The 14,927-nt window shown below is 40.5% G+C and overlaps 1 protein-coding gene across 1 annotated transcript in view; it reads left to right on the top strand.

Moving 5' to 3' along the window:
- The first annotated feature begins 957 nt into the window (after nt 1-957).
- LOC126203126 (uncharacterized) overlaps nt 958-14,927 on the top strand; it is a 214,838-nt gene continuing 200,868 nt past the window's right edge. The window contains exon 1 of the mRNA XM_049937373.1: nt 958-1,034. The gene's annotated coding sequence lies outside the window, so the exon portion shown is untranslated. The remainder of the gene's footprint in view (nt 1,035-14,927) is intronic.

Below are 14,927 nucleotides of genomic sequence, written 5' to 3'. Positions count from 1 at the left end.
TAGATAACGTAGAATTTTTTAGCGCGTCAGGGAAGCAGCGTTGGACTATTTAATCAGGTAGAGGAATTCACCTGTGTCTGCTCTGGACGTACGCATCTGAGTCTACTAGTACTACGGACTTATTAGAGACAAGGAATATGATTAGACTAGACGAAGTTTTCACTTCATTTGTGTATGTCTTGGAATAGGTCACTAATATTTCTTGGCACAATTTATGCAAGAACAGAGAAAGTACTATGAAATTTTGGCATAGACTAAGTTTCTTTTTCATTTAGTAGCTAACACGATTTGTCAAGCGTTATATGTCATGGCAAATAAATATCGCTGTATACAGTTCACTTCATGACAATTTGATGCTTGTTAGCATGTCGCCATCATGATGTTTCAATTGTAATGACTAGCACTGAAAAATCAATTTACTACATCGTGCAGACAATGATTCGCAGTTTCATGAACAGATGTCCCATAACACATTTGGCTCTCAGTCGTTTCCGTGCAATTATTCTTAATCTGAAATTGACACATTAGCCGTTCTCCACTATTGCCGAAGGTTTGTATATCAACAGAGAAATACATGTTAATAATTTTGGAACACTAATTTCCATTCATTGCAGAAACCTGTGAGGACGTCTTATAGGTCCATTGTATTAGACAAGCAAAGGAAATAATCAGTATTAACATTGTATCAGCGAACTGAACCGTTGTTTCAAGACCTGGAAATGATACGTGCGTAATATGGCGTTGAAGGTCTTTTAGCGAACGTGTAGACAACAGGTGTGATATCGTTGTCGCGTGGGCAGCAGTCTGCGCGAGAACCGGTCGTTTCAAGCGAGTCGCTGGCCAAGTAACTGCTGGCAGTGCATGAGAACAGCGCTGTAACTGAGCTGGCCAAAGATGTCGAACGATGCACTACCTCAGCTGCTGCAGAGTGGACTGTCTTTCTAAGCGCCTTGCCGACCGCGGGCTTCATCTGGCTGCGGCTAGCCGCGCGTCGGGGGTTGCGTGAGCTGCTGTGAGGAATTTGTGCACAAAAGGTAACTTGGCGTCGCATAGTCGCTTGCACAGTATGTCAAAACATTGTCAGTATCTTCTGTGGCTGCGATACCGTACTCAGAAACTACTGTGGCAGTTGTATTACATATGCAGTTTCAGTTGTCAGATGCGTCGAAAGATACAGGAAAAGTTTACGTAATACGTCAACGGTGCATCTGCAAGAATGCATCCCGCTATTTGCTGGACTTTTAAATGTGATATCTGTTACTAATTGCTTAACTGTAAATGTGAATTAAGACCTGGATGTTCAGAACAGACTTTGCGACATCTATAGCTCTCTGTATTTTGTATGACTACTGCTTTCGTTTTGTTCCGACTATTGGAAAACATCGCTCCATTTGCAAGTCGATTAGGCCACCTTTTGCGCCGTTTCGAGCGCATATTACAGAATGGCAAAATGTAGCTCTGAAAACACAGTTTCTGAACGTAAATATTCATTGTAATTGTAGGATGACCACGTGCCTGGCGTGTTACATAATCTTGGGGGCGGGGATAATTATTGTCTGTCACGCGCTCTCGACCAGCAGGAAGTGCCAAGAACATTGACCCCCACACCCACGCGAATACAGTTTCTGATGTGGTAACAAATTTAAACTGATATTTCCGATTTGGACTGCTGTTTGTGTATTGATGGATTACGTTAGCATAGTTGACGGTCCAGAAACGTAAAAAGTTATAGTATGAGGAACGTCAAAGTATTTTCCCTATACTACACATTCGTCACAGAGATATCAGAGGAAATTACTTTGTGAAATAATTGTACTGTTTGGCTTTGTCTGTTCAAAGCTCTCGACTTGACACGCTTCTTTTGTTTATTTTGTGTTTACAGTGACCTCAAATTTCCCCACGTTGTTTCTTCAAACTGTCCAAAAGCGCCTTCATCGTCCTCTGCTTCACTCACGGTAGCAGAAGTCGCTTCTCCAGCTCGTAACTTTTGTAAATCATTCGCGTTGCTGTGCGAATGTGAAACAAAGTTCAGTACCCAAATGAAAAGACGTCAAAAGTAAATTAACTGCTTTCTAATTTAAATGTTGGTAAGCTTAATTAAAAAACAAAGGAATGTGTGATAAACTTGGAAATACCGAGTGAAACAAATGACAATTATGAGTCTGTGCTTGAGGCAAGCAAGGATGGTTCACTGCCCCAGACGTGAAAAACGTGCCAAAGCAATAAATAACCCTTCTGAATGAGTAATGGCAAGTTATTAGAGCACATTATCCATAAAAGAATACTGGTCAGTATCGAATAATATAAATCCTACAGTAATGAAATAAGACTACAGTACATAATGGATTCCAATAAGCGTATAAAAATCACATTTAACGGCGAACGAATATAAGTATTCATGGAATTCCAATCAGATCAAAAAATCTTCTTCGATAAATATGAACACTGATTGACCGCAATTACTCTTCGGTTATTTGCGTATTTTATAAGGCACATCTCATCCATACGAGACGAATTACTTTAGACTGTGTGAAATCTGTTCATTTATACTTGTTATCACTTTACTGTATCAATTAATTACGTGAACGGATTACCACAAATTGCTATTTACCGAAGTGTAAAATTAACGGAACATTTTCCATAACATCACGATCTTGTTGTCTATGTCATCTTTGAGCGCTTAAACAAACTGCTACACAATACTTGCGGTCCGGTGTAAAATTTTAATTTGTGACAAATATTTAAACGGTTATATGATGCTTTCTTGGAAGCTGACAAATGAAATATTTCACCTGAACTAAAGTGGCAGCTCATTGTTAAATCGTGGTACTCATTTATTCCCATTCCTACTAAAGCTTTCAATGTTTTGGTGTTACGTGGCTAATAAATCCTGTTCTCAGACAGCTGTACTCCGGTTAAACATATGGCGGTCACCAGGAATCGAACCTGAACCACTGTCGCAGTAGTTAGCTACGTAAATAAAAAACTATGGAGACAGCATAAAGAGTAACAAAAACTACAATTTTTTCTGGAATATCTATAGGTGGTGCTGGAAGTGTCGTGAACATGTTGTAGTGCTTACTGTTTTAATTAGATGAGCCATATGATTTTTTTAATTAGCATATAACTTAGATCATATAGGCAGCTTATTTTTGCATAAAATAAACAGTTTTTGATAGATCATTACTGTTAGAATACGCATACACAGTTAGTTACAGACAGGTCAATTCAGTATAAGCATTGTAAATTCAGACTTTATCGAACACTTTTGTATAATCCACTGTGTGTAATATTTTGGCGTTATAATATATAGATGCGGATACTTGCGGCAACAGCGAATCTGTATATCGCAGTGGACCGTCTAGGGTCCATTGTTGCTAACGAGGTCATCGTGTAGGTTGGCAACGGATGACTAAGCTTCACAGGTTCTTGGAAAAGGTTTAAAGTACTTGCTTGTATTCTAAGGGCACCCAAAGTGGAGATGATCTGCATTCTCTTCTTTTTCAAAAGAGGAGAAAGATGTCTCTAAGATGTGCAGCTTGTGAAGATTTTTATGGAAACATCCATAGCTTAATTCAAGTCTGGCTACTAGAGAAGCGAGGTGCATAGACTTTGAATGTGTGTGGAATGTCGTGAAATGTGAGACCGACTGTGAATTACTGCTTACTTCTTGCCTTTGTGTCGTGCAGTTTCTTCCCCTTCCCGATGCAGCCTCTATCATGCCTGGTGATGCAGTGGTAAAGCATGTGCCTGCAAACCGGCAGGACCGCCGAAATTTTTATTCTTTTTATCTAGCCTCGGCCTCTCGGAGGTGAGAGTAGCTGCCAGGAACGACTTGTCGTTCAGATTCCACGTCAAACGGCAGGTCCCCTTTCCTCTGTTGGATAATTGGGGTGTTTTCTGGACACATTAGTCGCCGGATTGGTGTTCTTTTAAAAGACTTGCATCTGGTCAGTGAACAGCACGAAATTATTATTGTTATCATGTCTCTTACAGTAAATATCGGTAATCCATACTTAGGATGACAAATAGCGGTTGACAGATTCATTGCCTTCTACAGACATTGTTTCCAACACTTTCATAATTCTATATACAATGCTGTTTTCCGTCAAACAGTTGGCAAAATTTTTAATTACTTTTAGAGTAGGGAATATAAAGGTCCTGTCATCTGCGAGAAGAAACGTAGTGCTTCAACTCTTTAAAAAAATTCTGTGATCATGATATACGTCTCTATCGGAAATTTTAATACCCCAGACTTCAGCAAGCGTGGAATGTAGTGCTGGTTTTGGAGATGTCACTATAGAAATAGATTGTCTCCGGATGCAGTTTTATTGATGTGGATATCACGGTCAAAGAGAACGACAGTTATTACATTCAACTGAGACAATTTTATATGGAAACTGGACGCTAAAATTATTTAGTCAAGGGACCGTAATGATCTTCCTTGAAATCTTCTGAGTAGCGAAATATACTTGGACTAAGGGACGATGAGTTCTAGGGATCCGAAAGCTTCATGAATGTTCTGTCGACAAGAAAGCTTGTAAACGATAGAAAATGTACTTAGATTGTAAAATGTATGCGGAATGAATTATTCGCGTCCTCCGTTAAAGCACAATCCAACACTTTCCACGGAATGGTTTCGATTATGACTTATGACTTCAGAAACTGTTCACTGTTGTATCGGTGCAAATTCAGGAGGTGTCCAAATCATAAATATAAATGTAAGACAAAATCCGAGGCAAATTTAATTCAATGGAACAAGGCAAACTAATTAAAATGTGGATGGCGGATTATGGGGAAAGAGATTTTGTGTGCAGGGCAAGAGCAAAGCAAAATGAAGCAAAAACTGGAATTTGCTGATAGGTTTTAAACTGTGAGACTAACCAGGTCTCTAAACAGAAACGCTGCCACCCAAGGGTAGTTGTTTCAGTGGAAACACCCAAGTATACCTCACGCCTCTCCTGAAAACTACTTCACGAGTCTTACAAATCTAAGTCTCCTATCTAAAAGCAACAATTACGTTTCCAAGAATCGTTGTAAGTATGGCGTATTAGTAAGGCTGCGGGAAAAAGTGTGGTAAATTAGAAGTCCTGAAGTTTTAGAAACTACAGGGATGTAAGTCAAGGCCATTGGACAGTTCTGCAACAAGACAGCGAAACTGGGATTTGAATAAAGTTTCCGTTCCTTGAATACGCTGCATAACAATTGCAGGGCATCCTCCGGTCATTGGTCTCCGATTCTTTCTGCTATGAATTAGTCTTTTTGTAACAGAAATGTTAAGGAATGTGACTGTAATGCCATGTAGGACTTTGCAGGAATTTCGACTTTAAAAAAAAGGCACTAACCATAAAATTGCTGTTCGTCTTAAAATATCAGTACATTATGACAAGTTTAGTACGTGGAAAATTTATCTTCAGATTGCTTATACTTTTGTAAATACCGTTTGAAGGTGGATTTTTCCTAGCCCGCAATATGCCATGCTGCAACTCTATTTTAAAATTTGAAATAACTTTACGTATGCTAACTTTTACAGTTGTAGTTTGTTGCTTCATTTATTTTAATTATGATAATACTTAAGTTCTCTTTTCCAAATTGTTGCTATATGATGAATGAGTTAGATCGTACGGTCATACGTGTAGTTCAGCAAAGAACATGTGATGTTACATTTATTCTATTAGGGAATTAAGCTATAACCTAAAAAGAACAGCCTCCCACTCTTATGTGGGTCCCCGAGACGAGAGTGACACGGAAATTACTTAATGTTATTCCCTGTGTAAAGCAGTAATATTGGGCTAGTTTAATTTTAACCCGTTGAAGACTAAGTTTTTATTCATTCGCCTACTTTTCTTGACTGAGTTACTTCGGAATTGTTGAATTACATTGGTTTTTGAAATAAAACATTCTATTGGCTTTTTATTTTCTCATCAACTCATTTTGTTATATTTAATTACTTGATAAGTGTTACATGGAAGCGTAAATATTTTTGTTGAGATGAGGTTTCAGCAGAGCAGTTAAATGAGTGCCATAAACACCAAGCCATGAACTATCTTCAATTTCTGTTCCTCATCCTGTGTGCACTGTAACATTTAAAATAAATCTAGTTTTAACATCTCACGATATAAACAGTTTTATTCCAAATCTGTGCCCTTTGCTTGGCATATACTGGTTGAAAACAAGTCTATGTTTCCACGGAATTAGAGAAATGTCGATGCACAAATCTCTGAATGGATTTAGAATACATCTGAATTTCACTGTCAAAAAATTCGCAACACACTTTGTTTTGTGAAGCCTATTCGCCCTCTCAGCGTCTCGCAAAACACCCGCATCGTTAAAATGTAACATTCGAAGAACTGTAGGAAAAAAGTACTTAGAAATTACTTTCGAAAAGAAAGTTATTTGTCACTGGGTGTGTAGACCAACAGTCCTTTATTCTGTTCTTCTTTACGTGAGCCATCAGCATGCATACTGCTAAAAACTGATACATCTCGTCTTCACTTGCATCTGTCCTCTTTCCGCTGGAATTTCCTTGACATCGCTCGTTCACTACTTTATAAAAGCTGTTTGTTTCACTGGTAATGCGTCCAATTGCTTGTCCAATTGCTTAACTTTACTCTTTTACTCACTTAGTGCATAGTGAGGCTTCACTCCAGAATTATCTCTAGAAAAAGCGTAATTCTGAGGTGTAAACACGCCGTCTGTCAGCTGTCTGTACCCACTGTTTCCGACATTTTCAACGTCACTCGATGAATTTTTATCTCGGTAATATCTCGCAATCATCGTGGTCTTCGAAATTACTACAAAAAGCAGAGTCTTCATTTAACAGTATTTCTTTAATTTTACCGCCACTCAAATCTTTCGAACGCGTCATTTTCACCAAACGCGAAAACCCAAATGCAAATATCGAATTTAGTTCCTATACATAGAATGTATACAAGGCATTCTGATAACGCAAATAGCTCCAGATGTCCGCAACAGATTTCAGCACTATTCAGTCACAGAAGGGAGCAATCGTTCCGATACGGCGGCAGTTGCACATGACAGAACAGAGATAACTTATCCTACGATCGCAGGCTGGCGCGACACTACGTTGTTGCCGTACCGGTACAATTGCCGTCCGCAATGGGTTACGGCAAAACCTTTCAAATTAAAATTATTTGTAGTCACAAAGATGATGTTGGCCGGTAGAGAAGCTCCTTGGTTTGAAGATGTCAGAAGTTTAGGGATACCAGTGGCGGTTTGTGAAAAATTTTACTAATGTGCTACGATGTGGTGGCCTGAAGCGCTTTATCCTACGAGGGTAGTAGTCATAATTAAATTGAATAGATTAATTTTACATATATAAACCGAAAGGTTTAAATATCTTTAAATGTTATTATGAATAGTTTAACACTGCGAGGAATAAAAGAAAAAGAAGCTTATGATAATAGCAGGATTCGAACCTCAGCCAACAAATTGCTAGTTGGTGCACTGTGTTATCGAACCAATACGTAACCTATCGCTAGAAGCTCCATCATACTCTGTGCTGTAGCTTTCCCCACGGCCCATTCAGACGAAATATTCTATGAACTCAAAAGGGGCATCTACCTGCTTCTACTGACACAGCTTGAACCAAATCGGTGAGCCTCATTCCGTGCCCTCTTGTTATTAGATTTACATTTGGAATATACAGGGTGTTTCAAAAATGACCGGTATATTTGAAACGGCAATAAAACCTAAACGAGCAGCGATAGAAATACACCGTTTGTTGCAATATGCTTGGGACAACAGTACATTTTCGGGCAGACAAACTTTCGAAATTACAGTAGTTACAATTTTCAACAACAGATGGCGCTGCGGTCTGGGAAACTCTATAGTACGATATTTTCCACATATCCACCATGCGTAGCAATAATATGGCGTAGTCTCTGAATGAAATTACCCGAAACCTTTGACAACGTGTCTGGCGGAATGGCTTCACATGCAGATGAGATGTACTGCTTCAGCTGTTCAATTGTTTCTGGATTCTGGCGGTACACCTGGTCTTTCAAGTGTCCCCACAGAAAGAAGTCACAGGGGTTCATGTCTGGCGAATAGGGAGGCCAATCCACGCCGCCTCCTGTATGTTTCGGATAGCCCAAAGCAATCACACGATCATCGAAATATTCATTCAGGAAATTAAAGACGTCGGCCGTGCGATGTGACCGGGCACCATCTTGCATAAACCACGAGGTGTTCGCAGTGTCGTCTAAGGCAGTTTGTACCGCCACAAATTCACGAAGAATGTCCAGATAGCGTGATGCAGTAATCGTTTCGGATCTGAAAAATGGGCCAATGATTCCTTTGGAAGAAATGGCGGCCCAGACCAGTACTTTTTGAGGATGCAGGGACGATGGGACTGCAACATGGGGCTTTTCGGTTCCCCATATGCGCCAGTTCTGTTTATTGATGAAGCCGTCCGGGTAAAAATAAGCTTCGTCAGTAAACCAAATGCTGCCCACATGCATATCGCCGTCATCAATCCTGTGCACTATATCGTTAGCGAATGTCTCTCGTGCAGCAATGGTAGCGGCGCTGAGGGGTTGCCGCGTTTGAATTTTGTATGGATAGAGGTGTAAACTCTGGCGCATGAGACGATACGTGGACGTTGGCGTCATTTGGACCGCAGCTGCAACACGGCGAACGGAAACCCGAGGCCGCTGTCGGATCACCTGCTGCACTAGCTGCGCGTTGCCCTCTGTGGTTGCCGTACGCGGTCGCCCTACCTTTCCAGCACATTCATCCGTCACGTTCCCAGTCCGTTGAAATTTGTCAAACAGATCCTTTATTGTATCGCTTTTCGGTCCTTTGGTTACATTAAACCTCCGTTGAAAACTTCCAACACCAGAAAAATCCTCTGTTCTAAGAAATAAACCATGTTGTCTACAGCACACTTGCACGTTGTGAACAGCACACGCTTACAGCAGAAAGACAACGTACAGAATGGCGCACCACAGACTGCGTTGTCTTCTATATCTTTCACATCGCTTGCAGCGCCATCTGTTGTTGAAAATTGTAACTACTGTAATTTCGAAAGTTTGTCCGCCTGAAAATGTACTGTTGTCCCAAGCATATTGCAACAAACGGTGTATTTCTATCGCTGCTCGTTTAGGTTTTATTGCCGTTTCAAATATACCGGTCATTTTTGAAACACCCTGTATCTACCTAACTCTTCAAATATAACTTTTTCCTTCAGAGATCTAATGGAAAAGGGCTCTTCAGCAGATCGTCAACAGATAACACTTTTATACTAAACTTACTAGTATACTCGCTACTCGCTTTTATTTTTACCGTCGTCAATAGCCTTTTAACTTACAAAGGTTGTAATCGTAACTAAACTGAATGCATTCATTTTATGTATATAAACTACGTTGTTTAAATGTATTTAAAGTTTATAATTAATCATTTAATATTGCGAGGAATAAAATAAAATGAAAAAAATATGGTAGCAGCAGGAATCGAACCCAAGACTACAAACTGCCACTCAGTGCACGGGGCCACTTTTTTCCCCTCATTGTTCTCGTCATTTAATCTGGGCGGACGTCACATGACACCCCTTGAAGTTCGTCGTCGAATACGCCGCCCAGTTTTTTATTACAGAGGAGGCCATCCCTTTGACCAAACACGCTGACCTGGTGCTGTGAGGAACGCATCATTCATTGTCCCGGAATGGATGACGTCACGTCAGAGCAAGTCCAGTCGAAAACAGACAACTGCGACCCTTTTCTGAGTTGATACGTAGCGCGGCCGACCAACAGCTTGTTTCTAGTTATTGCGGAGAGAGGACTACAAAACATGTTTTCGTACGCTTTATTTGCTTACCAGCATGCATTCGAAGAAAAATCGCGTAATTTTAGTGCGATTTCTGGATCGAATTCGAATAGAAATGCCATAATTATAGTGCCATGTTTACATTGTACTGTAGCATATTAGCACATGATAACTGGCAACCACAGAGGATACATTCCCGGGAAGTAATTGGCGGTTAGAATCAGTCAGGTAGTGGCAACCTAACATCTCTGGAGAGTTCTCTCACAAGGGAACCTCCCCATCGCACCCCCCTCAGATTTAGTTATAAGTTGGCACAGTGGATAGGCCTTGAAAAACCGTGCGATTAGTAGACGAAAGGACGTGCCTCTCCAATGGGAACCGAAAACATTTGTCGCAAGGTCATAGGTCAAAAGATTCCTCCACAGGAAAACACGTCTGATATATTCTATACGACACTGGTGACGGCATGTGCTTCACACGACAGGAATATGTTGTCGACCCACCCAACATGTACACTTGGCGAATGGGTAAAAACGATTCTTCTACCTTGCCCGATTTAGGTTTTCTTGTGGATGTGATAATCACTCCCAAAAAAGTGGTGAAAACATAAGAGTTTGTCACATAAACTGCAACAAATGAATGCAACAGTTTCACAGTCGCACAGTTTTCCCTGTGCTCTGTCAAAACATGTGTTTTTAACGTTTTCAAATTTTTCCGTGTGTAGACCGTCAAATCCTGCATATGTCCAAGTAAATCTGAACATGTCGTGGAATTTTGGAGAGCGAAGTTGATTATGTGTGAGTGCCTGAACTTTGAAAATTGTCTAAAAACAAAAAATTAAACTTTTTACTTGAGGGTAGACTTAAGGACCTCTCGTTCCGCAGCTGCTCACGCTAACCACGGGACCACGGCGTTCCTCAGCTTACATCTCCCTTGATATTGCCTATCCTGCGCATGGACTACTCAGTTTGTATATTTTGCTTATTTTTTTCATAGTTCCACACAACTTCTTCCTGTTTTCTCGATTGATCTGTGTTCAGTTTTTCAAGGCCTATCCACTGTGCCAACTTATAAATCTGAGGGGGGTGCGATTGGGAGGTTCCCTTGTCAGAACTCACAGTTGAGACACAGATTTTTCAAGGAACGATCGTTATGGCGCATAGCCTGAAAGTCTACTGTTTGCTTGCTGGGGCCAATTTTTAAATAGGATCTAGCAGGATGACTTTTGTAGGTTTGTTGGGGTAGGCAACACGTAACGTCCGTGTCGATCTCAGAGGACCTCGTGGATAAGTGCCAGGCACAGTTAGCACAACACGTCAAGATGCCACGTCTTGCACGCTATCAGCTGATGCTTGATAAACTGTGAGGCTGGTATTGAGCACTAGTGCACTCTTTCCTTCCCATTTCAGAGCTTAATATTCACTTCATGTTGTCTTGTAAATTTTGAATTATGGAGGCGAATCATTACAGGCTGTCTACGGCCCATTCATCTGGAGAAGCGATACTGTGTCGCTGAAATCATCCCTCCTGACATTCGACGAGACATTAACAAACGAAAATGTGAGGGTCCAAGCAGCATCAGCATCATGAGCTCGTTCACGATTGAAATCGAGAAAGGGTTTCGTTGCAAACTGAGGATATTGTACCATTACCACAGCAAATTGGACTAAAAGCGTGGCGTGCTGGAACTCAGCACATAGGAAGATGGACGACAACTGACGAAGGGGTCCCTCACAGCACAAGGCCAGACTGAAGTGACATATTGCATGTGCTTCGGACTGATACCGTATTACCTGATATATAAATCTGGTATTTTTCTATATTCCATAGTTTTGTTAGAGTTACTTTATCACGTTCATACAGATACAAGTGATAATGATTGAACACATGACTATTAATGAAGGTCATTATTCGTAATCATAGATTATATGACTATGTAGACTTAGAGAATGCTTTTGACAATTTAGATTGGAAAACTCTCTTTCAAATTCTGAAGATGGCAGGGGTAAAATACAGGGAGCGAAAGGCTATTTACAATTTGTACAGAAAGCAGATGGCAGTTATAAGAGTCGAGGGACATGAAAGGGAAGCAGTGGTTGTTAAGGGAGGAGACAGGGTTGTAGCCTCTCCTCGATGCTATTCAATCTGTATATTGAGCAAGCAATAAAGGAAACAAAAGAAAAGTTCGGAGTAGGTATTAAAATCCACGGAGAAGAAATAAAAACTTTGAGGTTCGCCGATGACATTGTAATTCTGTCAGAGACAGCAAAGGACTTGGAAGAGCAGTTGAACGGAATGGACAGTGTCTTGAAAGGAGGGTATTAGATGAACATCAACAAAAGCAAAACGAGGATAATGGAATGTAGTCTAATTAAATCGGGTGATGCTGAGGGAATTAGATTAGGAAATGAGACACTTAAAGTAGTAAAGGAGTTTTGCTATTTGGGGAGCAAAATAACTGATGATGGTCGAAGTAGGGAGGATATAAAATGTAGACTGGCAATGGCAAGGAAAGTGTTTCTGAAGAAGAGAAATTTGTTAACATCGAGTATTGTTTTAAGTGTCAGGGAGTCGTTTCTGAAAGTATTTGTATGGAGTGTAGCCATGTATGGAAGTGAAACATGGACGATAAATAGTTTAGACAAGAAGAGAAGAAATGTGGTGCTACAGAAGAATGTTGAAGATTAGATGGGTAGATCACATAACTAATGAGGAGGTATTGAATAGATTTGGGGAGAAGAGGAGTTTGTGGAGGCCGGCCGCGGTGGTCTAGCGGTTCTAGGCGCTCAGTCCAGAACCGTGCGACTGCTACGGTCGCAGGTTCGAATCCTGCCTCGGGCATGGATGTGTGTGATGTCCTTAGGTTAGTTAGGTTTAAGTAGTTCTAAGTTCTAGGGGACTAATGACCTCAGCAGTTGAGTCCCATAGTTATCAGAGCCATTTTGGAGTTTGTGGCACAACTTGACTAGAAGAAGGGATCGGTTGGTAGGACATGTTCTGAGGCATCAAGGGATCACCAATTTAGTACTGGAGGGCAGCGTGGAGGGTAAAAATCGTAGAGGGAGACCAAGAGATGAATACACTAAGCAGATTCAGAAGGATGTAGGCTGCAGTAGGTACTGGGAGATGAAGAAGCTTGCACAGGATAGAGTAGCATGGAGAGCTGCATCAAACCAGTCTCAGGACTGAAGACCACAACAACAACATGACTATGCTCTTATGGTATGTGTCCTTTCGGTTTGTGATCTTTGTGCCTAATTACAGCGTGGACCATCGTTTGTTTCAAAACGATTTAAAACTGTAAATCATCGCCTTCTCAAAATAATATGCTCAAACGTTTGTTGCTGTCAAATATTTGATCAGACAATATGTGGAACAAACAACACTAATCCGTGTATCAAAGCGTGTAAGCGGGTGCGCTGTGTAAAAGGATGATCTACTAACATGAGCAGTCAGATGAAGCCCCGATATATTAGAATCTGCCGTCTTAGGAAAATTTATGTCCCTGTATTCTACTGAAAATATTATCTGATCACGAATGATTAATGAAGTAGTCACACACACACACACACACACACACACACACACACACACACACACACCACACACACATACATACAGATACATTTACTTAATACAAATGCACCGATAGTGAAAATGCATAGACGCGTATTCCGTCATCATATTGTAGACAATCGCTCATCAAAACACCTTTCGAAAAGTTGCATAATGTGTACACTTTCAACTTGTATCGATGAGGCTGCTTCCTCGTAGCTGTAATCACTGAATTTACACTGGAAAGAACTATTAGTCAGTTGCTTCATTAAACCAAAGAGATCGTGACGCAATCTGAGAATGAAACCTCCACATACAACTTAAAATAGAGAGACCTTTACTCTCTTATGTTCCATGAAGTATCTCACTGATATATAAAAACACAGTGTGTAGTATTCTGAAGTTATCACAATTCCAGCATAGTGTCCAGTGACCTACCTTTCTACATCTATAATTTGGTAATTCAAAAAGCCTAATACTTATTAATGTGTAGCTGTAGTAACGTAGGACTGAACCATTTAATTCATCGTACCATGACTGTTAATTGATATAGCAATGTCTACAGCAACAGGTTATCACAAGATGGCGGTATGGCAGCGTGGAACTATTTTATGTAATACAGAAATGACTTACGGTTGATCGAAATAATGCAGAGGAAAAAAGTTTGTATATTGTTAAAAAAACAAGTAAATAAATCATGAAGACTTAAGTAACACGACATGACGTACGAATCTAGAAAAAGATGAAGAAATTACGTGTTCTCAAGACACAACTTCCAGCTAGACAATAAACCATTTAGAGTGCAACAAAGGACGATAAGCATTTATTTACAGCACAACGGACGGAAAAGATATTACTAGATCCAGCTTCCATTTCACGAAAAGTAAGCAGTCCATGAGCCTCGAATCGCCACGCGTAAGGATACCATTCAAAGTTTTGCACGCGGAATGATCGCAAGATAAAATGTGCATGTATTTAGAACGCCCAACTGAAACTACATGAATATCGCCTATTATGCACCACGGCAAGTAATTATAAAGATCCCACTCAGGATCTCTAACATTCAAGCACGCTGAATCAGCTTGTGTCGCCCACAAACACAGCAGACAAAAGCAGAAAGCAGGACCGGACAGCACAGACGAGAATAGTATCGAATAGAACATGGGCCAGAATGGCGTGAGCCGATTCGAATTATATTGTTTCGTGACTCAACACAGGCGAACGTTTCCTGTTGGCTGGTGTCTTCGTAGTCCACGAAGATAAAAACATACTCCAGTGGAGACACAAAGAGATAGCTCAAAAAGCTTGATTCGAATAATTGAAGCTGGCCATAGTATAAAATCTCGAAACATTGCACAAATAAAGACGCGACTTTATAAACCAAAAACATTGTGAGGAAAAGTGAAAGTGCAATTGAAAAGGCCACTTTCAAGCAGTTACATTCCTTGCAAGTTTTAGGGAAACTGTACTGTCTGAGAGGCCTTGGGGCACATGACCAGTTCGTCAGGCAAACCAGAATTCCCACGCTTATCTTCCTAACACAGGGACGTACAAGATAACGTCTCTCAACAATACACTTTGTCATA

Source organism: Schistocerca nitens, chromosome 9 (genome assembly GCF_023898315.1).
Source record: "Schistocerca nitens isolate TAMUIC-IGC-003100 chromosome 9, iqSchNite1.1, whole genome shotgun sequence".
Classification (NCBI taxonomy): domain Eukaryota; kingdom Metazoa; phylum Arthropoda; class Insecta; order Orthoptera; family Acrididae; genus Schistocerca; species Schistocerca nitens.
This window is presented reverse-complemented; position numbering and strand designations above follow the sequence as displayed.